The sequence below is a fragment of the Bos javanicus genome, chromosome 7, assembly GCF_032452875.1.
Source record: "Bos javanicus breed banteng chromosome 7, ARS-OSU_banteng_1.0, whole genome shotgun sequence".
NCBI classification, from domain to species: Eukaryota; Metazoa; Chordata; class Mammalia; order Artiodactyla; family Bovidae; genus Bos; species Bos javanicus.
This window is the reverse complement of record NC_083874.1, coordinates 10,339,650-10,363,180: the sequence shown is the minus strand read 5'-3', so window position 1 is coordinate 10,363,180 and position 23,531 is coordinate 10,339,650. Positions and strand designations below refer to the sequence as shown.

Here is a 23,531-nt window from a genome sequence, read left to right as displayed (position 1 = left end):
TCAAATAGCTAAAATACCGTAATCTCCATTTTGCTGACAAAAAATTGATGTTAATATGCTGTATATAGATAAATTCTCCTTGAGGATATACCTCATTTCGCCTCTAACTCAAAGTGTTTGTCCCATTTGAGCATATTTCCAAGCAGTTCATGTTTCAGTTTTATTGAGCAACATATTGAGAGCATAAATATTCTAAGCACATATAAGTGATAAATATGTGCACATATACGGGATAAAATATCTCTATATTTTAGACACATTTAAAAACAAATCTTTCACAATCCAAGGATGGTGAAAAATGATATTCAAATAAATATATAATATATTAAAAGATGACAGATGTATGGAGAAAACAGAAACATGTGTAAAGGAGAGAGTACTAAGAGACATTATTTTACGCTGAGTGTTCAGGCAAGGGCTTAAAACAAGGGTTTATTTGAAGAAACATTAAGAAAGGAAGAGAAGGACCTATTGTGATACTAGGAGAAGGTACTCACTAGAGTGAAAGCAGGAGGAACAATCACTGCAAAGGACCTGAGGAAGATGCTGGTTCCACATGTTCAGATCTAAACAAGGAAGCCAGTGGGAGAGAGGGATGAATAAAAGGAGGAGTGATTAGAGATGGATAGATCACAAGCTGGAATCAAGATTGCCAGGAAAAATACCAATAACCTCAGATACGCAGATGACACCACCCTTATGGCAGAATGTAAAGAGGAACTAAAGTGCGTCTTGACGAAGGTGAAGGAGGAGACTGAAAAGGCTGGCTTAAAACTCAACATTTAAAAAACTAAGATCATGGCATCTGGTCCTAGCACTTCCTGGCAAATAGATGGGGAAACAGTGGAAACAGTTAAATACTTTATTTTCTTGTGTTCCAAAATCACTGTGGACAGTGATTGCAGTTATGAAATTAAAAGATGCTTACTCTTGAGGAAAAAGGCTATGACAAATAGCATATTAAAAAGTAGAGACATCACTTTGCCAATAAAATTCTGTATGGTCAGAGCTATGGTTTTTCCAGTAGTCATGTATGGATGTGAGAGTTGGACCATAAGGAAGGCTGAGCATCAAAGAATGGATGCTTCTGAACTGTGGTGTTGGAGAAGACTCTTGAGAATCCCTTGGATGGAAAGGAGATCAAACCAATCAATCCTGAAGGAAATCAACCCTGAATATCCACTGGAAAGACTGATGCTGAAGCTGAAACTCCAATAATTTGGCCACCTGATGCGAAGAACTGAGTCATTGGAAAAGCCCCTAATGTTGGGAAGATTGCAAACAGAAGGAGAAGCAAATGACAGAGGATGAGATGGTTGTATGGCATATGGACTCAATGGACATGTGTTTGAGCAAGCTTCAGGAGATAGTGAAGGACAGGGGATCTTTGTGTGCTGCAGTCCATGGGATTGCAAAGAGTCAGACATGACTGAGCCACTGAACAACAACAACAGGAATGCTGAGGAACAAGGGGGCTTCCCTGCTACAGCTGACACTTCAGTCCACAGAGAATCCTTCTCTCCATGTTGTTCCCAGCACTTTATGGATTTAGTTGCAAGGACATCCTGTGAATTATATCAGATCCTCTGCTTAGTACCATCTTTGATTGAGTTTTGACCACCGTCACCTTAGTATGCCAACTTAATTTATGAGCTCAGGTGCTTCTGCTTTAAGAACTGTTCCTATTCCACAAGGCACAGGTTCACAGACACAGTATCACCTCCAGAGCAGCTACTGTCACGAATTTCTTATCCAGAACCACCCTCCTTGGGCCATGAGTGGTTATAGCTCAAGCTGGTCAGATCAGATTAATTTTCTCCTATGTGTGTGTGTGTTTGTGTTAAGTCACTTCAGTTGTGTCTGATTTCTATCCTGTAGCCCACCAGGATCCTCTGTCCAAGAAATTTTCAAGGCAAGAACACTGAAGTGGTTTACCATGCCCTCCTCTAGGAGATCCTCCTGACCCAGGGATTGAACCTGCGTCACTTTACATCTCCTGTAATTTTCTCCTAAACAAAGTTTAAGTGGTATGCAGAAATTCCAGTTCATAAGCTTCTGAGACAATAATAAATTTGAGGCTCCTTTTAGCTACAGCCACTTTCTGCCCTGTATGTAAAGAAATATAAAAAGTATGAGGGACAGTTAAAATGAAGGTAGAAGAGCTAACAAGCTCAAATCCTTCCTGAGACAATGTGACCAAGAAAAGCTTCCTTGGTTTGGCAACATTCCAACCTCAGCTGCATCTCCTAGATGCCCAGGAAAAATCAGAAAGAAACATACCTCTTTTCCAGGGAAAGAAACAGTTATATCTATATGATGTGAAAAAAACATACAGATTTAATATCCCAAGAGAAAAATAACCAACAAGAGTAGACTAACAATTCAAAAATGAAAATGTACAAAACACAACAAAAGTTTCATTTGTGTTATTTGAAGCAGTAGAAAATTGTCTTTCCTGTGCTTTACCAAATGATTTGACCTCTCTGTGTCATCTGATACTGAATTAGGCAAGTTCTATCTCTCTTTTCTTGTTTGAGTGAACTCTCAGAGATGGTGATGGACAGGGAGGCCTGGCGTGCTGCAATTCATGGGGTTGCAAAGCAAATGAGTGGCTGAACTGAACTGAACTGAACTGATCTCTCTTTTCTTCTGGGTCATAATTTGTTACTCTTGGGCTTAATGGTTTGACTTTTTAATAAATCCAACACTTTAATTCTAGTTCTGGGCTTTGTCCAATATACAAAAGCCTTTGCACACCATACTCCATAAATCTTGAGCAGGTCAGAAAAATTTATTCTCTTATTCTGGATAAACTTCTTTATGTGATTTAAGCCTGAGGACACTATATTTTATTTCACTGTACTGTGACCTTGCCACTATAATTTAAGATACTAATCATCAGAGACTTAATTTGCTTTATCATCAGAGACAACTGCCTGTTCACTTATTATTTTCTCAAAGGTATGTGAATATATTTGCATTTATTTAAAAATGAACTTAAGAAAATGAGTGAATTATGAAATGACAAAATATGGCTAAAATATGAAACAAATAAAAGGGTGATTTCATATAATCATAGTAAAGAAAACTGGAACAGCAAAAACTGACTGAAACATGATTTATAATATGAGTAATTAAACATTTATGACATGAATTAATAATTTAGTAAAGACCTTGACTCAAGAGAACATATAATGACCCAGAAATTTCTGGCAGATATCAGATGCTTTGTTATAATGTGTTATGATTAGAAATTAGGTCCCCTTAGGTATGAACACTATCCTTTGGGATGGTTGTATTCAATTTGGTTGGAAAAGGCTGGATTGTTGAATAAAAACTGGAATAAATGGCTATCTAGAAGGAAATTAAGTAGTTCCTTCTCTGACATATCTTTTAAAAAGGGACTAAAGACCCTAGAGTAAAAGTGAGCAATCCATTTTAGATGCATATATAAAAGTCCACAATGGAACTACATTTTTACTGATACTAGAAACACAGAGAGTTTTAAACTCAGATTTCCTCAATCTCTGTGCTATTGGACATTCTCTACCTGTTCCTTCTCTGGGGTGGGGTCTGTCCTGTAAACTGCAGGATGTTTAGAAACATCCTTGCCCACCACTTATTTTTCATCAGTGTGACAGCAAATAATGTCTACAAATATTGGTCAAAAAACCCTGGGGAACACAATTATCCTTGGTTGAGAAGCACAGTATTAAATAAAGACTCTCAAAATATTTTTGTAGCAGTGATATAATAGTCACTTATGGATAAATAATGTTATAGGCCACCAAATGTGGGAGTCACACAGCCACACCATGTGATACTATATAGATATTAAAATAATGAACCAACATTATACTGGTTGATTGGAAGCAAGTCCCTGAGGTATTATTGAGAATGAAACAAGTGAGGAACAAATTGTAGAAAACATTAAACATAATGACTATTTGTCACTAAAATATAAAGACCATTTATGATATATCCATGATGGTATTGATGCATTTGTGTAAAAGTATATAAGTGTGTTTAAGAACACATTTTACAAAGATATTTTTCAAAACCTAAGAACTTTTGGAACAAATTATATTGATGAGAGTGCAATTATGTAAAGTGTATTGTTTTCTGGGCAACGTGCTATGTGCTAAGTTGTTTCAGTCATGTCCAATTCCATGCGACACTATGGACTATAGTTTGCCAGTAGCCGCCATCTGTCCACAGGATTCTCCGAGAAAGAAGACTGGAGTGAGTTGTCATGTCCTCCTCCAGGGGATCTTCCCAACCCAGGATTTGAACCTGCATCTCTTAATTCTCCTCCATTAGTAGACAAGATCATTATCACTAGCACCATCTGGGAAGCCCCTTTATGAACAATAGAACATAATAAAATTGAATGAAAATCTACAATTAACTGATCAAAAGACACAAAAGAGTAAAAATTTAACAGTATTACATGGATCACTAATTTAAGATCAAATTGCCAAAGATTTGGAAATGAAACAATATAACATAAGAACATTTACAATGTGAGGAAGAAGAAGTATCTAAATTATAATTTTATCTTAAATGTAGATAGAAGAATTCACATATGCTTAGAATATAAGCAAATGGTAAAAAGTTAAGATCAGGTGATGCAACTTATAGGAAAAGGTTTAATGAGAAGGCCAAAAGGAATAATAAGGAGTAACAGATGAGAAACTCTTAATAGGAGTAAATATGTATAAAAAATTATCACCACTAAGGATGCTGAAGAACTCTCACTTTCCTTTCTTGCTTACAGCAAGAGTGGACACATTAAGAATATTAAAGTAATTAAATTATTACAGTAAGAAAAATAAGAATAAAAAGCAATGGGTGGTATGTACTGTGCAGCATGATGACTATAGTTCATAATACTTTTTTTAGCATAATTTAAAGTTGGAGAAGACTCTTCAGAGTCCCTTGGACTGCAAGGAGATCCAACCAGTCCATTCTAAAGGAGATCAGTCCTGGGTGTTCTTTGGAAGGAATAATGCTAAAGCTCTGATGCTCGGAGGGATTGGGGGCAGGAGGAGAAGGGGACAACAGAGGATGAGATGGCTGAATGGCATTACTGACTCGATGGACGTGAGTTTGAGTGAACTCCGGGAGATGGTGATGGACAGGGAGGTCTGGTGTGCTCTGAATCATGGGGTCGCAAAGAGTTGGACACGACTAAGTGACTGAACTGAACTGAACTGAAAGTTGCTAAGAGACAGTATATCCTAAAAACTCTCATCACAAGAAATAAATTGTAACTATGTGTGGTGATAGATGTTAACTAGGTTTACTGTGGTGATCATTTAGCAACATAAACAAATATTGAACCATCAAGCTGTGTACCTGTAACTCATATACTGTCATGTGTCAATTATACCTAAATTCTTTTGGAAAAGAAATGAAGAGAATGTTGGTATATAAGATCAACAACATTTATCAATTTGTGTAAAATCCCCACAAATACATCTATGCATATATAAAAGAACTAAATCATGAATTTAAGTTTCTTGTTAAAAAATAATTCTTTCTATCAAAAAATGCAATTTTAAAAAGGAATAACAATACTCTGATACCACTATATAAAACAAAATAGTTACAGAGATTTTTTTAAATAGAGTAACACTGCATGGCTAACAAATCCGTAGATATATTTAGCCTCACAGATAAGATAGTTGAAAGTAAGCCTCACTAGCATACATCTTTTCACTTCTGTAGTTAAGTATTTTTTTCCTTATATGAACACAAGAGTGAGAGAAGATACTGTAATGTGTGTTTCCTACACAGCTATTGAAAGTGTGTATTTGCAAACAGTCATTAGTTTAGATCTTTCTCCCCCATATGGAGGCACAGTCTAATATGTCCCTTCTTACAATAAAATGAAATGCCCTCACCTCACTGATCGACCCTCTACAGTTAATGCCCTATTTGTCTACTCCTGTTAATTAGAAGAAACTTAGACTCATGCCCCACTTTTACTGGATGCAGTTTATACCTCCCATTCGTTCTTTTGTGGGCTTCCACTAGCATGATTTAATTGTCAACATTACCACTCACGTTTTCAGGTGCACTCTTCCTTTCCAGCATCATAAATATATACATTTTTATTTATGTACCTATTTTATTTAGGAAACCCAGCAAACAACTGCAGTGACCTCTGCAGGCTATGCTAGATTGTGACCTCTGTGACCTCTGGTACATTCCTGGCTTCCATCCTCTCTGATCCTCTCCTGCAGTGTCTGTGGAGCTGTCAAACTCACCTGTTTGGGAACTCTGTGCAGGAGGTTTCCCTGTGAAAGTCAAAATTTCCCCCTAAGTAGCTGGCAACGCAGACCAAAGCTCTGTCTCCCCACAAGACAGCAAGAAGAGATCAAGCATTGGCCTCTCAGCCAGATGTAGGATTGCAAAAGCAACAACTACATCCTGTCCAACCAAAGAGGCACAGGCTGAGGGACTGCAGCAGACGGGTTATTTACATCTTTGTATATTGGCTCATTAGACATGTTTTTTTCTTGTTACATCAGCCTCTAAGTATGTGATGTTCCCTGGTGACACTGGTCTGGACAAAATTGATTCTTTCTTCTGATTCTCTGTTCCTAAGAGACTCCAATATAAGATAAGTAAATTCAGTTTTGTCATTCCTTCTCTGTTAACTCTTCTGCTTCCAAAGCTCTAAGGTTTCTGACACCTTATCACATCCCTGAGTTAAAATTGTTTCAAAAACATAATATTGACCATTGGTCTTGAATATGTCCTTTGGATCTTCAATGCCTTGATTTGTGGTGGACACACAATCCCAGAAATGTCTGACTATTGCCCTCTTCAAAACAAGGGATAACTTTGCTTCTTTAATATAAAGCTAACTTGGGTATTATGACTTGGTTTCATGAAAGTTTTGCAAAGCCAAAAAATTTCCTACTTACATCAGAAATTAAAGAAGTCTACTGCCATTGCAGGAAAAGTAAGAGATGTGGGTAGTATCCCCAGGTCAGGAGGACCCCGTGGAGGAGGGTATGGCAACCCACTCCAGTATTTTTGCCTGGAGAATCCCATGGAGAGAGGAGTCTGGAGGGCTACTGTCCATAGAGTCACAAACAGTTGGATACAACTGAAGTGACTTAGCATGCGTGCACCACTAGCTTAGCATATTATAAAGACTGTCTACTTTAAATTTTACTATAATATATTCTATGAAATAGTACTTTTATGAACTCCTTTCTCCATTACAGAAATGTAATTTACAGGATAGCACCCAGTTCTGTAATAGTCAACACTGTTAAGGTGAGAATATTTATTCCAGAGTAGCATTTATCTAAATTCACTATTCCTAAAAATTGCCAGGGATTGTAGTTTAAGTTCAAATTATTTTTCAACAGATCTGATCAGGGACCTACAGACCCTTCATTTCTAACAAGATGCTAAGTGTTGCTGCTTCAGGTCCTCATCTGTGAATCACAGTTTGTGTAGCAAAGAAGTGGTTCTGTGTTAGATTCAGTTATAGCTAGATTTAGGTATTCAACAAAAATCTTCTCTGTATGTAATCTTGTAAACAATTCAGGGTGTCTTTTCTTTGTTTGTTTTATTTTCTGGCCACATGGCATGTGAGACCTTAGTTACCCAACCAGGGATAGAACCCAGTGTCCCCTGCATTTCAAGCACAGATCTTTAACCACTGGACCACCAGGGAAGAGCCTTCCATGTATGCAATATTGAAAGATAAGATTTTCATTTAATTTCATAGGTAGTGATAAATTTTGTATTGATTTACATAAGTATTATTAAGTGACATAAAATAATTTCTGTTAGAAAAAGACTTTGCAGTAACCAGAATAAGATCCTCCAAAAGAGATCCACATGCTAAAAACTTTGGAGTATCCTACCTTACATATCTGGCTTAATTACAATTGCTGATGAAATACAGTTGATCTTGATGTAGGAATATTAGCACAGATATGCATATTGGACTAATATAATCACAATAGATTTTCTAAATGTGATTGAGAAAGGAAGAAGAATTGGAGTCAGACATTTAAAATTGTAGGCATGTGGATTTGAAGACAGAGGAAGGACCATGAGTTAAATGATGCCGGTGACCATTAGAAGTAAAATATTAACCGGACATTGAGTTTATTCTGTCTGGAGCATCCAGAAGTATCACAGAGTTGCAGACATCTTCATTTTTGCTCAATGAGGCTTCAGGATTTTTGTCTCAAAGAACTTTATGATAGGTACTTCTTTTAACCTGCTAGTGTTGTAATTTGTTAAAGAAGCAATAGGAGTCTAACATAGATATTTGTCCAATCATATGCTGTTCCTGCTAACATATTATATCTCAGATGGTAAAGAATCCACCTGCAAAATAGGAGACCTGGGCTCCATTCCTAGTTGGGGCTAATCCCGTGAAGAAGGGAATGACAACCCACTCCTGTGTACTTTCCTGGCAAATTCTAAGGAAAGATCGTGCATGGAGTTCCAAAGGCCGGACATGACTGAGAGATTCACACACATTAATTTTAACACATGCTATTCCTAGCAGCTGAGTTTAAGTTTTTGATTCTAACACTGAGCTTCCTTATAAAGTCATTATATGTTAAACTCATATCTTAAACAGGAGAAAATTTCCGTCACTCTGGAGATATTTTGCCCCCTTAGCTGGTACAGAGAATTTCGCTTTGTCTAAATGTAAATATGGTTCTGACTATGAGAGATTTGGAATTTAAGATAGGAAAAGTAAATAATTATCACAATTAATGGCACACATTCTACTTTAAATCTTCGTCTTCTGCATTAAAATGTTGCTCTGGAAAAAAAAATCTTTGTTTTAATATTTCTATATTTTTTCTAAATCATGTTTATTCCAGCATCCATTTTTTTTTTTTTTTTATTTCTAACCTTCCAACTGTCTCTCATGTTTTCTTTCAGCACAGTGGGTGGGGTTACAATTGAAATGGTGCATGCACATCTATGTGCATGTGTGTGCTTATTTCAGAGAGGTATATACAGACATATATACACATATACATATTCCTAAACTTGAACAATGTTTGTTGATTCAGCAAAGTGTTTCTATGCTGCTGCTAAGTCGTGTCAGTCGTGTCCAACTCTGTGCGACCCCATAGATGGCAGCCCACCAGGCTTCCCTGTCCCTGGGATTCTCCAAGCAAGAACACTGGAGTGGGTTGCCATTTCCTTCTCCAATGCATGAAAGTGAAAAGTGAAAGTGAAGTCGCTCAGTCGTGTCCAACTCTAGCGAACCCATGGACTACAGCCTACCAGGCTCCTCCATCCATGGGATTTTCCAGGCAAAAGTACTGGAGTGGGGTGCCATTGCCTTCTATACATTTCTTTAATTCCTCACAACATCCAAGTGAAGTTAGGATTGATCATCTCACATTTCCTTCTGAAAGATAAAATTAAGGCTCAGGGCATTTCCATTATTAATAATAACTTTACAAAGAAATTAGAACTTATTGTGGACCTTTTAAAATTATATGCAAATGGAACCATGTAATATACTTCTGGCTTTTGAAATTTATTTATTTATTCTTATTTTTTAATTTATTTTAATTGGAGGCTAATTACTTTACAACATTGTATTGGTTTTGCCACACATCAACATGAATCCACCATGGGTGTACACGTGTTCCCAATCCTTAACCCCCTCCCACCTCCCTCCCTCTGGGCCATCCCAGTGCACCAGCCCCAAGCACCCTGTATCCTGCATCAAACCTGGACTGGTGATTCATTTCTTATATGATATTATACATGTTTCAATGCCATTCTCCCAAACGATCCCACCCTCGCCCTCTCCCACAGAGTCCAAAAGACTGTTCTATACATCTGTGTCTCTTCTGCTGTCTTGCATACAGGGTTATCATTACCATCTTTCTAAATTCCATATATATGAGTTAGTATACTGTATTGGTGTTTTTCTTTCTGGCTTACTTCACTCTGTATAATTAGAAAATTGCATATTTTAAAAATGTATAGTTTATTATATGTAATTACACTCTAATGAATTAGTTAAGAAGCAAAATTTTCTGACTGTGCATTATTATGGGTAGTATGTCAAGCACAGGTAGTTGAATCACACTAAAGTTGGTGAGAGAGAGCTCCTCTAACTGGGAAGACAGCAAAGTGATATATATATAGATTTAGGAACAGTGAAATTTAAATATAGCAATTAACATTTGAGAAATCCAGTTTTTTTTACATATAACTTATAAAGTAAAAATTGTTGTTCAGTCACTAAGTGATGTTCAACCCTTTGTGACCCCACAGACTGCAGCACACCAGGCTTCCCTGTCCTTTGCCATCTCCCAGATCTTGCTCAAATTCATGTCCAATGAGTCAGTGATGAAATCTAACCATCTCATCCTCTGCCACCTCCTTCTCCTTTTACCCTTAATCTTTCCCAGCATCAGGGTCTTTTCCAATGAGTTGACTCTTCGCATCAGGTGGCCAAAGTATTAGCACTTCAGCCTCAGCATCAGTCCTTCCACTGAATATTCAGGGTTGATTTCCTGTAGGACTAATTGGTTTGATATCCTTTCAGACCAAGGGACTCTCAAGAGTCTTCTCCAGCACCACAGTTGGATAGCATCAATTCTTTGGTGCTCAGCCTTCTTTATGGTCCAACTCATCCAGTCACTGTACATGATAAACTAAAGACTAACCTACTTACATGGGGGCTCCCCTTGTAGCTCAGTCAGTAAAGAATCTGCCTGCAGTGCAGGAGACCCAGGTTCAACCCCTGGGTTGGGAAGATCCCCTGCAGAAGGAAATGGTGGCCCACTTGCTTGGGAAGTCTCATGAACAGAGGAGCCTGGTGAGCTGCAATCCATGGGGTCGCAAAGAGTTAGACACGACTGAGCGACTAACACTTACTTACTTAACCTATTTATGTAAAAGGAAGAAATTGACATAAAGTTGTTCAAGACAGAAGACCACTACAACTACACACACCATTGTGCAGGAGCCTTTAAAACACAAAACAGAGTCTGACAGTTTACAGTAGACCCATGAGGAAACAATCATAACTCAGATCAACTCCCCATCATAGAAACTCATTAGGTAAAAAATAGATTATACTAAATCATTGCTTTTAGTATGACTTAGTATGTAGCAACAGCTAACTGATACAATAATCCAAGTGAAAAGAACTGAGGGGAATTATAATGATAATATAATAATGTAAAATAATATATAACATATAATAATATGTTGCTTTTTTTCTAGGCAATTGTTGTGTTGCTATTTTCTACACAATAGCATTCATGATTTCTCTATTATTCAAGTTTATCACATACAATTTTATTAAAATGGGATTCCATTTAGATTTCCTTGTAGGTAAACAGGAAAAGCTAAACCTATTTGTGAGAAATTTGTACCTTAATCACAGGAAAGTGAAAAAGCAAAAGTCACTCAGTCATATCTGAATCTTTGTGACCCCCATGGACTATACAGTCCATGGAATTCTCCAGGCCAGAATGCTGGAGTGAGTAGCCTTTCCCTTCTCCTGGAGATCTTCCCAAGCCAGGGATTGAACCCAGGTCTCCCGCATTGCAGGCAGATTATTTACCAGCTGAGCCACCAGGAAAGCCCAAGAACACTGGAGTAGGTAGCCTATCCCTTCTCCAGTGGATCTTCCTGACCCAGGAATCAAACAAGGGTCTCTTGCATTGCAGGTGTATTCTTTACCAACTGAGCTAATCAGGGAAGGCCGTTTATCACAGGACTAGATAGGAATTTAAGATCTAGTGAGCCATAATTTGGAGATATATCTATATCTATCTATCTATCTATCTATCTATATATATATATATATATACCATGTATACCATTTAAATATGATATTCATGTTGTTCATTCACTACTCTTTCATTGATTATAGCAGAAATTGAAGTGGGGACTATTTTATCTAGAGCAATGGAAGGAGTCATTTATTTGTAGGCAACAATGGAAGTCTTCAAGTAGAAAGATACAATTACGCCAAAAAATTCTTCACCCCAATGATAAACCCCTTTACAGAGAGATACTAAATCACGTACATCAATAAGTAAATAGACACCATTAAAAAATTGCTTGCAAATATATAGTCTGACACAAATTTTTGCTGCATAATACTTAAGGTCTTCTCTGACTCTAGGTCTTATTATGTCAAAGTCTTTATTGAAGTTTCTGTTTCATGTAGATGTCAATTAGAGACATGCATTTGATGCTCAGCTTTACCAGTAATTCCTATAGAGAATGTAGACACTAGGCTAAATAGAGAATAATACACTGTGAGGGAGTAAAATCAGATGACTGTTTATGAAATACACTATCTGTTAACATCCACATTTTCTGAAAGAGCAATTATGGTAGTGACACTCCAAGATATGAAGAACTAAAATGTGATAAACTGTAGTTTCATGTTTTACCCTCCTATGAAATTACATAATTGATTTGCTTACCTAGTGTTTTTCCATAGAAGTAACACAATTCTTGATTATTCTTTTAGCAAAAAGAAAGAACAATTACTCAGTACGAATTATATCATTTCAGAAGAATTTATTCTTAAGAAATGCATGAAGCCTCATGAGATAAATGGGAATTTACATATGTTTCATACATGGTTTTGAATCCATTTGAGAGAGTAGAAAAATAATGAGAAAAAACTTAGAGAACAGCATAGTTAATCAATGATGTTTTAAAAATTGTACAGAGAAGTTGAAATCAAAGAAATGGAAATATTAGGCTATAAATTGAAGAAGCAATTGCTATTATCACAATCTGATCAAAGAATCACATATCTGGCTATGAGGCTTTGAGCCTTGCTATCATGGGCAGTTCTTCAGCCCAAGGGCAAATGGCCCTTTTATAAACGTTTCCACCACAAATAAACATTTCAGAGCCCTTTTTATGTATTTATTTCTCAGACTGTAGATGAAAGGGTTCAGCAAGGATGTGACCACAGTGTATATCACTGAGGTGATTGTACTTGAATGTGAGCTGTGGATAGCACCAGAGCTAAGGTAAATTCCTAAGACTTTCAATATTGTTCCATTGATCTATATTTCTGTCTTTGTTCCAGTACCATACTGTCTTGATGACTGTGGCTTTGTAGTAGAGTCTGAAGTCAGGCAGAAAATAAAAAGCTCAGAGAAAAATCCACACACCTATGGACACCTTATCTTTGACAAAGGAGGCAAGAATATAAAATGGAGAAAATTTTAAATTGTTCCACCCACCTAACAATTGGTGCTGGGAAAACTGGTCAACTACTTGTAAAAGAATGAAACTAGAACACTTTCTAACACCACACACAAAAATGAACTCAAAATGGATTAAAGATCTAAATGTAAGACCAGAAACTATAAAACTCTTAGAGGAGAACATAGGCAAAACACTCTCTGACATACATCACAGCAGGATCCTCTATGACCCACCTCCCACAATATTGGAAATAAAAGCAAAAATAAACAAATGGGACCTAATTAAACTTAAAAGTTTCTGCACAACAAAGAAAACTATAAGCAAGGTGAAAAGACAACCTTCAGAATGGGAGAAAATAATAGCAAATGAAGCAACTGACAAACAACTAATCTCAAAAATATACAAGCAGCTCAATTCTAGAAAAATAAACGACCCAATCAAAAAATGGGCCAAAGAACTAAACAGACATTACTCCAAAGAAGACATACAGATGGCTAACAAACACATGAAAAGATGCTCAACATCACTCATTATCAGAGAAATACAAATCAAAACCACAGTGAGGTACCATTTCACTCCAGTCAGAAAGGCTGCTATCCAAAAGCCTACAAGCAATAAACTTCTGGAGAGGGTGTGGATAAAAGGGAACCCTTTTACACTGTTGGTGGCAATGCAAACTAGTACAGCCACTATGGAGAACAGTGTGGAGATTCCTTAAAAAACTGGAAATAGAACTGCCTTATGACCCAGCAATCCCACTGCTGGGCATACACACTGAGGAAACCAGAACTGAAAGAGACACATGTACTCCAGTGTTCATCGCAGGACTATTTATAATAGTGAGGACATGGAAGCAACCTAGATGTCCATCAGCAGATGAGTGGATAAGAAAGCTGTGGTACATATACACAATGGAGTATTACTCAGCCATTAAAAAGAATACATTTGAATCAGTTCTAATGAGGTGGATGAAACTGGAGCCTATTATACAGAGTCAAGTAAGCCAGAAAGAAAAACACCAATACAGTATACTAACACATAAATATGGAATTTAGAAAGATGGTAATGATAACCCTGTATGCAAAACAGCAAAAGAGACACAGATGTATAGAATAGTCTTTTGGACTTTGTGGGAGAGGGCGAGGGTGGGATGATTTGGGGGAATGGCATGGAAACATGTATGATATCATATAAGAAATGAATCGCCAGTCCAGGTTCAATATAGAATCCTTGGGGCTGGTGCACTGGGATGACATGGAGGGATGGTACAGGGAGGGATGTGGGAGGGGGGCTCCCGATGGCGAACACATGTACACCCGTGGCAGATTCATGTTGATGTGTGGCAGAACCAATACAATATTGTAAAGTAACTAACCTCCAAATAAAATAAATAAATTTAAAATTAAAAAATAAATAAATTAAAAAAGGAAAAAAAATTCCTAAGGCTGTAAAATAAAATAGGGAGACAACCAAAAGGTGGGACACACAGGTAGAAAATGCTTCATATTTCCCTTGAGCCGATGAGATCTTACATGTGCAAGAAACTATTTTAGAGTAAGAGTAAAGGATACCAGCAAAAGGACCAACACCCATCAGGACAGCTGCTAAATACATCACTATGTTATTAAGAAAGTTGTCAGAACTAGCAAGTTGTACCACTTGATTGAGTTCACAGAAAAAGTGGGGGGTTTGCATTTCTGAAAAGAAGGACAATCACAGCATTATTAAGCTATGTAGCAAGGATTGCAAGGCAATCAGCACCCAGGATATCAAAACCAGCAATACAGAGGCAGGGGCTCATGATAACTGTGTAATGCAAAGGATGGCAGATGGCCACATACCAATCATAGGCCATCACTGTCAGGAGAATGTTATCTAATTCTGCAAAGAGAATGTAAAAATACATCTGGGTGATGCAGGCTTCATCGGTGATACCTTTGCTCTATGTCTGGATGTTCCACAGTATCTTTGGGATGGTGGTGGAGGTGAAGCAGATGTCTACAAAGGACAGGTTGGAGAGGAAGAAGTACATGGGGGTGTGGAGGTGGGAGTATGGGCTGACAACCAGGATTATGAGCAGGTTTCCAAACACAGTGATCAGGTACATGGTGAGTAAAAGTCCAAATATGAAGGGCTGTAGTTCTGGTTCCCTTGAAAGTTCCAAAAGAAGAAATCCTGAAATCTGCTTATTGTTACTTGGTTCCATGGGGTGGAGCTGACTACCAGGAAAAATGAAAATAATGACAATTTTCACTCATACTGGTATAATTCAATAGCTTAAATACTGCAATTCCTATTTAGCCCTCAAGAAGTTGATGTTAATATTTTATTTACAGCTAAGTTCTATTTTAGCATATGTGTGTATGTTTAGCCACTTCAGTTGTGTCCGACTCTGTGTGACCCCAAGGACCATAGCACACCAGCCTCCACTGTCTATGGGATTTCCCAAGAAAGAATTCTGGTGTGTGTTTCCATACCTTCTTCCAGAGTTTCTTTCCAACCCAGGGATTGATCCCATGTCTCTTGAATGGCTACTGCCATTGCAGGTGGATTCTAAACCACTGAGTCACTGTGGAATCCCCTTGAAGGTATACTTCATTTCATTTCTGACTAGGAATTTTTGTCTCCTTCTCATCACATCTGTTAAGAGTTCAGAGGGATGGTTTGGGGAGGGAGGAGGGAGGAGGGTTCAGGATGGGGAACATATGTATACCTGTGGCGGATTCATTTTGATATTTGGCAAAACTAATACAATTATGTAAAGTTTAAAAATAAAATAAAATTTAAAAAAATTAAAATAAATTAAAAAATATTGATGGATGAATGGATAAGGAAAATGTAATATGTAAATATGTATATATGTTATGCTATGCTAAGTTGCTTCAGTCATGTTTGACTCTTTGAGATCCTGAGGACTGTAGCCTGCCAGGCTCTTCTGTCCATGAGATTCTCCAGACAAGAATACTTGAGTGGGTTGCCATAACTTCCTCCAGGGGATCTTCTAGACACAGGGATCAAGCCCATGGCTCCTGCAGCTCCTGAATTGCAGGCAGATTCTTTCCCACTGAGCCACTGAACTGTGGTGTTGGAGAAGACTCTTGAGACCCTTGGACTTCAGGGAGATCCAACCAGTCCATCTTAAAGGAAATCAGTCCTGAATATTCATTTGAAGGACTGATGCTGTAGCTGAAACTCCAGTACTTTGGTTACCTGATGCGAAGAACTGACTCATTAGGAAAGGCCCTGATGCTTGGAAAGATTAAAGGTGGGAGGAGAAGGGGACAACAGAGGATGAGATAGTTGGATGGCATCACCAACTCAATGGGCATGAATTTGAGCAAGCTGGTGATGGAGAGGGAAGCCTGGCATGCTGCAGTCCATGGGGTTGCAAAAAGTCAGACAAGACTGTGTGACTGAACTGAACTAAACTGAACTGAAAGTTAAAGAAAGACCCATGAGAAGCAGCATGTGTTTCCTGGGGTTATTTTGACTTGAATAAAATACCATATGAATGCAAAGATATACCATTAAAAAAAAAGAGTTCATATATTCTAGAGTCTTAATGTGATACTCCTTCATTCATTTGAGAAATACATATTTAGTACTAACCATGTTCCAAGCACATGGAGGCAGAGTGTTCAGGAAAGTCCAGCAAACTAGCTGTTGTTTGAACAGATTCCTAAAGAGAGACAAGGAGCTAGTGTGATGTCGGAATTGTGTGCCTGGGAGAGGGAGCTGGCACTGCTAAGGACCTGAGGAAGATGCTTGATCCACATGTTCAATAGCAAAGAAGGAAGCCAGTGGGGCAGAGAGATAAGGGAGAGGGGGGAGTGATTAGAGATGGTGTTAGGGATGCTGAGGAACAAGGTGGCCTTCCTGCTATGCTGAACTTTCAGTCCAGAGAATTCCTCCTTCCATGAGGTTCCTTCAGTTTCAGTTCAGTTCAGTTACACATTATCAATTTAGCTATAAAACCATCCTGTGAATCATATCAGATTCACTTCTTGGTTCAATCTGTTGTTCTGATCTGTGTATATAAGTCATTTAGCATATGGGTCCAGGTGCCTCTCGTGTAAGAACTGTTCTCCGTTTCAAGACAAAAGCACATACACAGTCTTATGGACTCTGAGGGAGAGGGAGAGGGTGGGATGATTTGGGAGAGTGGCATTGAAACATGTAAAATATCATGTATGAAACGAGATGCCAGTCCAAGTTTGATGCACGATACTGGATACTTGGGGCTAGTGCACTGGGACAACCCGGAGGGATGGTATGGGGAGGGAGGAGGGAGGAGGGTTCGGGATGGGGAACACATGTATACCTGTGGCAGATTCATTTTGATATTTGGCAAAACTAATACAATTATGTAAAGTTTAAAAATAAAATAAAACTTAAAAAAAAAGCACATACACAACACACACATACACACACACAGCATGTTCTTCTGTGTTGTGTCACCATCATACATTGGTCACACAGATTCACCCTCTTTAGGCTGTGAGTGGTTACAGCTCAGCTGGTCAGGTCAAATAATTATTCTTCAAAATAATATATAATTTTTACCATGAAAGTCCAGTTTATAAACTTCTCACAGAACAATTAATGTGAGGTTCAGTTTTGCTATAGCCAATGTCTGCTTGGTATTTTGAGAAGAATAAAAAGTTTGAGAGTGAAAGAAACAGAGAGAAATGAAATGGATATATGGATATTAAAGGAAAATAATATCCAATATACTCAATGACCCCGAGACAATGCAATAAAGAAAGATTTCCTTGCTTCATCAACATTCCAACTCCAGTGACATCTCCTTGATGTCCTGGAAAAGTAATAGAGAAAAATATATTTTGTCCAAGGATGTAAAAAATGATATACTTATGACATGGAACATCTTGGACTTCCCTTGGTGGTTCATTCAGTAAAGCATCTGTCTACAATGTGAGAGACCTGGGTTCGATCACTGGGTTGGGAAGATTCCATGGAGAAGGAAATGGCAACCCACTCCAGTACTCTTGTCTTGAAAATCCCATGGACAGAGGAGCTTGGTGCAGGCTACTATCCCTGGGGTCGCAAAGATTCGGGCACAACTGAGCAACTTCACTTTCACTATGACATGGAACATCTTACAATTTGAATATCCCAAGAGGAAAAGAAACAATTGGAATATAAACTACCAATTCAATATCAGAAATATACAAAATACAACAGAAGTTGGATATATTTTATATGAAGCATATAAAGCAGAAGTCTTTCTTAAGGACTTTCCCTATTTGTTTCCTCCTGTTCATAAATAAAATCCTTATACTTATTTTCTACTTTTACTGGAAGCATTTTATGCCTCCTATTCCTTCTAAAGGAATTTCCCTGGTGGCTCAGAAAATAAAGAATCTGCTTCTCAATGCAGGAGACATAGGTTCAATCCCTGGGTCAAGAAGATCCCCTGGAGAAGGAAATGGTAACCCACTCCAGCAGTTTTGCCTGGGAAATCCCATGGACAGAGGAGCCAGTGGGCTACAGTCCATGGGGTTGCAAGAAGTGGAGCAGGTTAGAGACTAAACCACCACATCATTCCTTCTGAGCTTCCACTATTACCATTTAATTGTCAGGATTGACATTTGTATTTTCAAGAGCAATGTTCACTTTATTTTTAGACCATAAATAAGAACATTAACACTAGGAAAATCAGAAAACAATGGCGAAGACCTCTGGCCCCTGGGCTATGCAAGATTGGTCCTTGGGTGACCTCAGGTACATGTTCCTGGTTTCCATCCTCTCTGATGCTCTCCTGCAGCGTCTGTGGACCTATCAGAATGGCCTGCCTGCAGATTGAGAGAGAAAACTTTCTCTGTAGAAGTCAAAATTCCTCCCTAAATGATTACTGATGCAGACAGAATTTTTGTCCCCAAATAAGAAAACAGGAAGTGATTAAATCAAGCATTCGTTGCCAGACAGATGTATAACTTCAAAAGCAAGAACCAGGCCTTCACCAACCAAAGTGACACTGGCTGAGGTACTGCAGCAGAGGAGATATTTACAGCTTCCTGTGTCAGCTTATTAGGCATGTTTTCCTCTGGTTACTCCAACCTCTAAATATATGATTTCCCATGGGGACTCTTTACTGGACAGAATGGATTATTTTTCCTGCTGATTCTCTTCCTAATACACTACATTAAAAGTTAGGTGAATTTATTTTTTATTACTCCTTCCTCTTTAATTCTCTTGCTTCTAAAGCTCTAAGGCTCCCAGCGTGTCATCACATCCCTGAGTACAAAATTTTCTTTAAACTGTAACATTCAGGACTTGTCTTGGCTAGGTCCCTCATGGCTTTAACACTTTGATTTGGGTCAGGGACAGAACCACTGAAATCTCTAAACATTACTATTCTCCTCTTCAAAATGGGGGATGCCTTTGCTACTTTAGAATAAAACCATGGTCAGTATACTCCTTGGATGCATGATAGTTTCTCCAAGCCAATTAGAAATTTCCCAGTTATATCAGATGTTAAGAGATATCCTTTAATACCTCAGTACTAAATGTTTGTACTTAGAGATATTTATATGTTGACATGTACTGTAAACTCTCTTAGTGTAATATATGTGTGTGTGTGTGTGTGCTATGCTCAGCCACATCTGTCTTTGTGACCCCATGGACTGTAGCCTGCCAGGCTCATCTGTCCATGGGATTGCCAGTCAAGAATACTGGAGTGGATTCTTCCCATTACAGTGAACTTCCCAAGGCAGGGATCAAGCCCATATATTCTGCATTGAAGGCAGATCCACCAGGTGGATCAGGCAGTAAAGAATCTGCTTGCATGCAGAAAATGCAGTACATATATACAGATAGATAGATATAGATATACAGATATATAGATATATATTGTGTGTGTGTGTGTGTGTGTGTGTGTGTGTGTGTCTATGTGCCATAACCTGAGATGAGTGAATGCTTGGGAACCTGGCTGTGAGACACAGCAGAGGCTCAGATGTGAAGCAATGTCTAAACAGGGACATGGCACCTACTACCGGTGCTTACATGGGCTTCATATCAGAGGCAACTCCAATCACTGACTACAGCTGGATGCCATGGCCACACCCCTACCCATACCAGAAGTCCATGCAGGTTCCATCTCCCTGGATTTGCAGCCCATAGTATTACAAGAACAGCAGCCCTATTGTAGGGCCACAAGAGATGCTTCTGAGCAGGGGAGGGCCAACTATTGGTGGTGCTTACAGAGACAGTGCATCAGAGGAAGTCTGCATCTCCAGCTCTGTCCAGGCCAACAGGTCCATGTCCCACCACATGTTGAGTGCCACAAGGTCAGCTCAGACCTGACCCTCAGGGCTTCTGATCTAGCGACTTGGGAGCTGCTTCCCTCCCATTAATGGCCAGTAATCAAAGAGGAAGCCATATCTCATACCTGACTCAAGCTGTAAAAATATGCCTAAAAACAGTTATTGAAAGATAAACAAATAGTTTATCAGATTTGGAATCAATGCATTAGTAAAGATGATATAAAACTCCATTTTCTCAAGCTAAAATGATTCAAGGAATCTTCTACAAGAAGTTTTATTTCCATTATTCACCCTGTGCAAATTGTTAATAAGTGGAAGACTATAAATATTTAATTCTCTTACAAAAGGACTGATAAAACAGTGATAATTTTAACAAGGAACTAAAAAAACCTAGTTGAACTGATCACTACAGTAAAGGAAATGAACAACTAGAAGTAATTAGTAGCATACCAGGTGATACACAAGAATGCATGAGCTAACTGAAATATAAAATCACGGAAATGACTCAGTCAGAAAAGAAAAAAAAAGAAAAATGAGAATATTTTGAAGGATATTTGACTACATTAAGAACACCAATACCAGCATAATTTGAGTGTCTGGGAAGGAAAGACAGAAAGAGAAGTTAGTCAAAATGTATTTGATAATCTTATGGATGAAAACTTCCAAAACATGAATAAAATAGCAAATTCCAGTACCAGAAGCAAAAAGGGTCCCCCAAAATGACAGCAACAAGACCCATACCAATATATCTATTCAGATCAGATCAGATCAGATCAGTCACTCAGTCGTGTCTGACTCCTCGCAACCCCATGAATAGCAGCACGCCAGGCCTCACTGTCCATCACCAACTCCCGGAGTTCAATCAGACTCAAGTCCATCGAGTCAGTGATGCCATCCAGCCATCTCATCCTCTGTCATCCCCTTCTCCTCCTGCCCCCAGTCCCTCCCAGCATCAGAGTCTTTTCCAATGAATCAACCCTTCGCATGAGGTGGCCAAAGTACTGGAGTTTCAGCTTTAGAATCATTCCTTCCAAAGAAATCCCAGGGCTGATGTCCTTCAGAATGGACTGGTTGGATCTCCTTGCAGTCCAAGGGACTCTCAAGAGTCTTCTCCAACACCACAGTTCAAAAGCATCAATTCTTCGGCGCTCAGCCTTCTTCACAGTCCAACTCTCACATCCATACATGACCACAGGAAAAACCATAGCCTTGACTAGATGAACCTTTGTTGGCAAAGTAATGTCTCTGCTTTTGAATACGCTATCTAGGTTGGTCATAACTTTCCTTCCAAGGAGTAAGCGTCTTTTAATTTCATGGCTGCAGTCACCATCTGTAGTGATTTTGGAGCCCCAAAAAGTAAAGTCTGACACTGTTTCCCCATATATTTCCCATGAAGTGATGGGACCGGATGCCATGATCTTCGTTTTCTGAATGTTGAGCTTTAAGCACAAACAAGAGTCTTTTGAGTTGCTCTTCACTTTCTGCCATAAGGGTGGTGTCATCTGCATATCTGAGGTTATTGATATTTCTCCCGGCAATCTTGATTCCAGCTTGTGTTTCTTCCAGTCCAGCGTTTCTCATGATGTACCCTGCATATAAGTTAAATAAACAGGGTGACAATATACAACCTTGACGAACTCCTTTTCCTAATTGGAACCAGTCTGTTGTTCCATGTCCAGTTCTAACTGTTGCTTCCTGACCTGCATACAAATTTCTCAAGAGGCAGATCAGGTGGTCTGGTATTCCCATCTCTTTCAGAATTTCCCACAGTTTATTTTGATCCACACAGTCAAAGACTTTGGCATAGTCAATAAAGCAGAAATAGATGTTTTTCTGGAACTCTCTTGCTTTTTCCATGATCCAGAGGATGTTGGCAATTTGATCTCTGGTTCCTCTGCCTTTTCTAAAACCAGCTTGAACATCAGGAAGTTCATGGTTCACATATTGCTGAAGCCTGGCTTGGAGAATTTTGAGCATTACCTTACTAGCGTGTGAGATGAGTGCAATTGTGCGGTAGTTTGAGCATTCTTTGGCATTGCCTTTCTTTGGGATTGGAATGAAAACTGACCCTTTCCAGTCCTGTGGCCACTGCTGAGTTTTCCAAATTTGCTGGCATATTGAGTGCAGCACTTCCATAGCATCATCTTTCAGGATTTGGAATAGCTCAACTGGTATTCCATCACCTCCACTAGCTTTGTTCGTAGTGATGCTTTCTAAGGCCCACTTGACTTCACATTCCAGGATGTCTGGCTCTAGGTCAGTGATCACACCATCTTGATTATCTGAGTCATGAAGATCTTTTTTGTACAGTTCTTCTGTGTATTCTTGCCATCTCTTCTTAATATCTTCTGCTTTTGTTAGGTCCCTACCATTTCTGTCCTTTATCGAGCTCATCTTTGCATGAAATGTTCCTTTGGTATCTCTGATTTTCTTGAAGAGATCTCTAGTCTTTCCCATTCTGTTGTTTTCCTCTATTTCTTTGCATTGATTGCTGAAGAAGGGTTTCTTATCTCTTCTTGTTATTCTTTGGAACTCTGCATTCATATGTTTATATCTTTCCTTTTCTCCTTTGTTTTTCGCTTCTCTTATTTTCACAGCTATTTGTAAGGCCTCCCCAACTACAATATTAAAGATACAGTTTTCTAAAGGAAGCAAAAGTAAAATGGCATTATATAAAAAGGAGCCCCATAAGTCTATCAACTGATTTTTTTTTTTTTTTTGCTGAAACATTACAAGTCAAATGGGAGAAATCTGATATAATTAAAGTGCTGAGAGTTTTCTGATTTGTCATTGCTAGTATATAGAAATGCAAGTGATTTCTGTGTATTGATTTTGTATCCTGAGACTTTGCTAAATCACTAATCAGCTCTAATAATTTTCTGATACTCTCTGTAGGATTTTCTATGTACAGTATCACTGCAAACAGTGAGAGCTTTATTTCTTCTTTTCCTATCTTGATTCCTTTTATTTCTTTTTCTTCTCTGATGGCCGTAGCTAGGACTTCCAGAACTATGTTGAATAATAGTGGTGAAAGTG

At 38.4% G+C, this 23,531-nt stretch overlaps 1 pseudogene; it reads right to left on the bottom strand.

The window, feature by feature from the left end:
- Positions 1 to 12,833: 12,833 nt before the first annotated feature.
- On the bottom strand, positions 12,834 to 15,220 carry LOC133251863 (olfactory receptor 7A10-like; annotated as a pseudogene).
- Between the last annotated feature and the right edge of the window lie 8,311 nt (positions 15,221 to 23,531).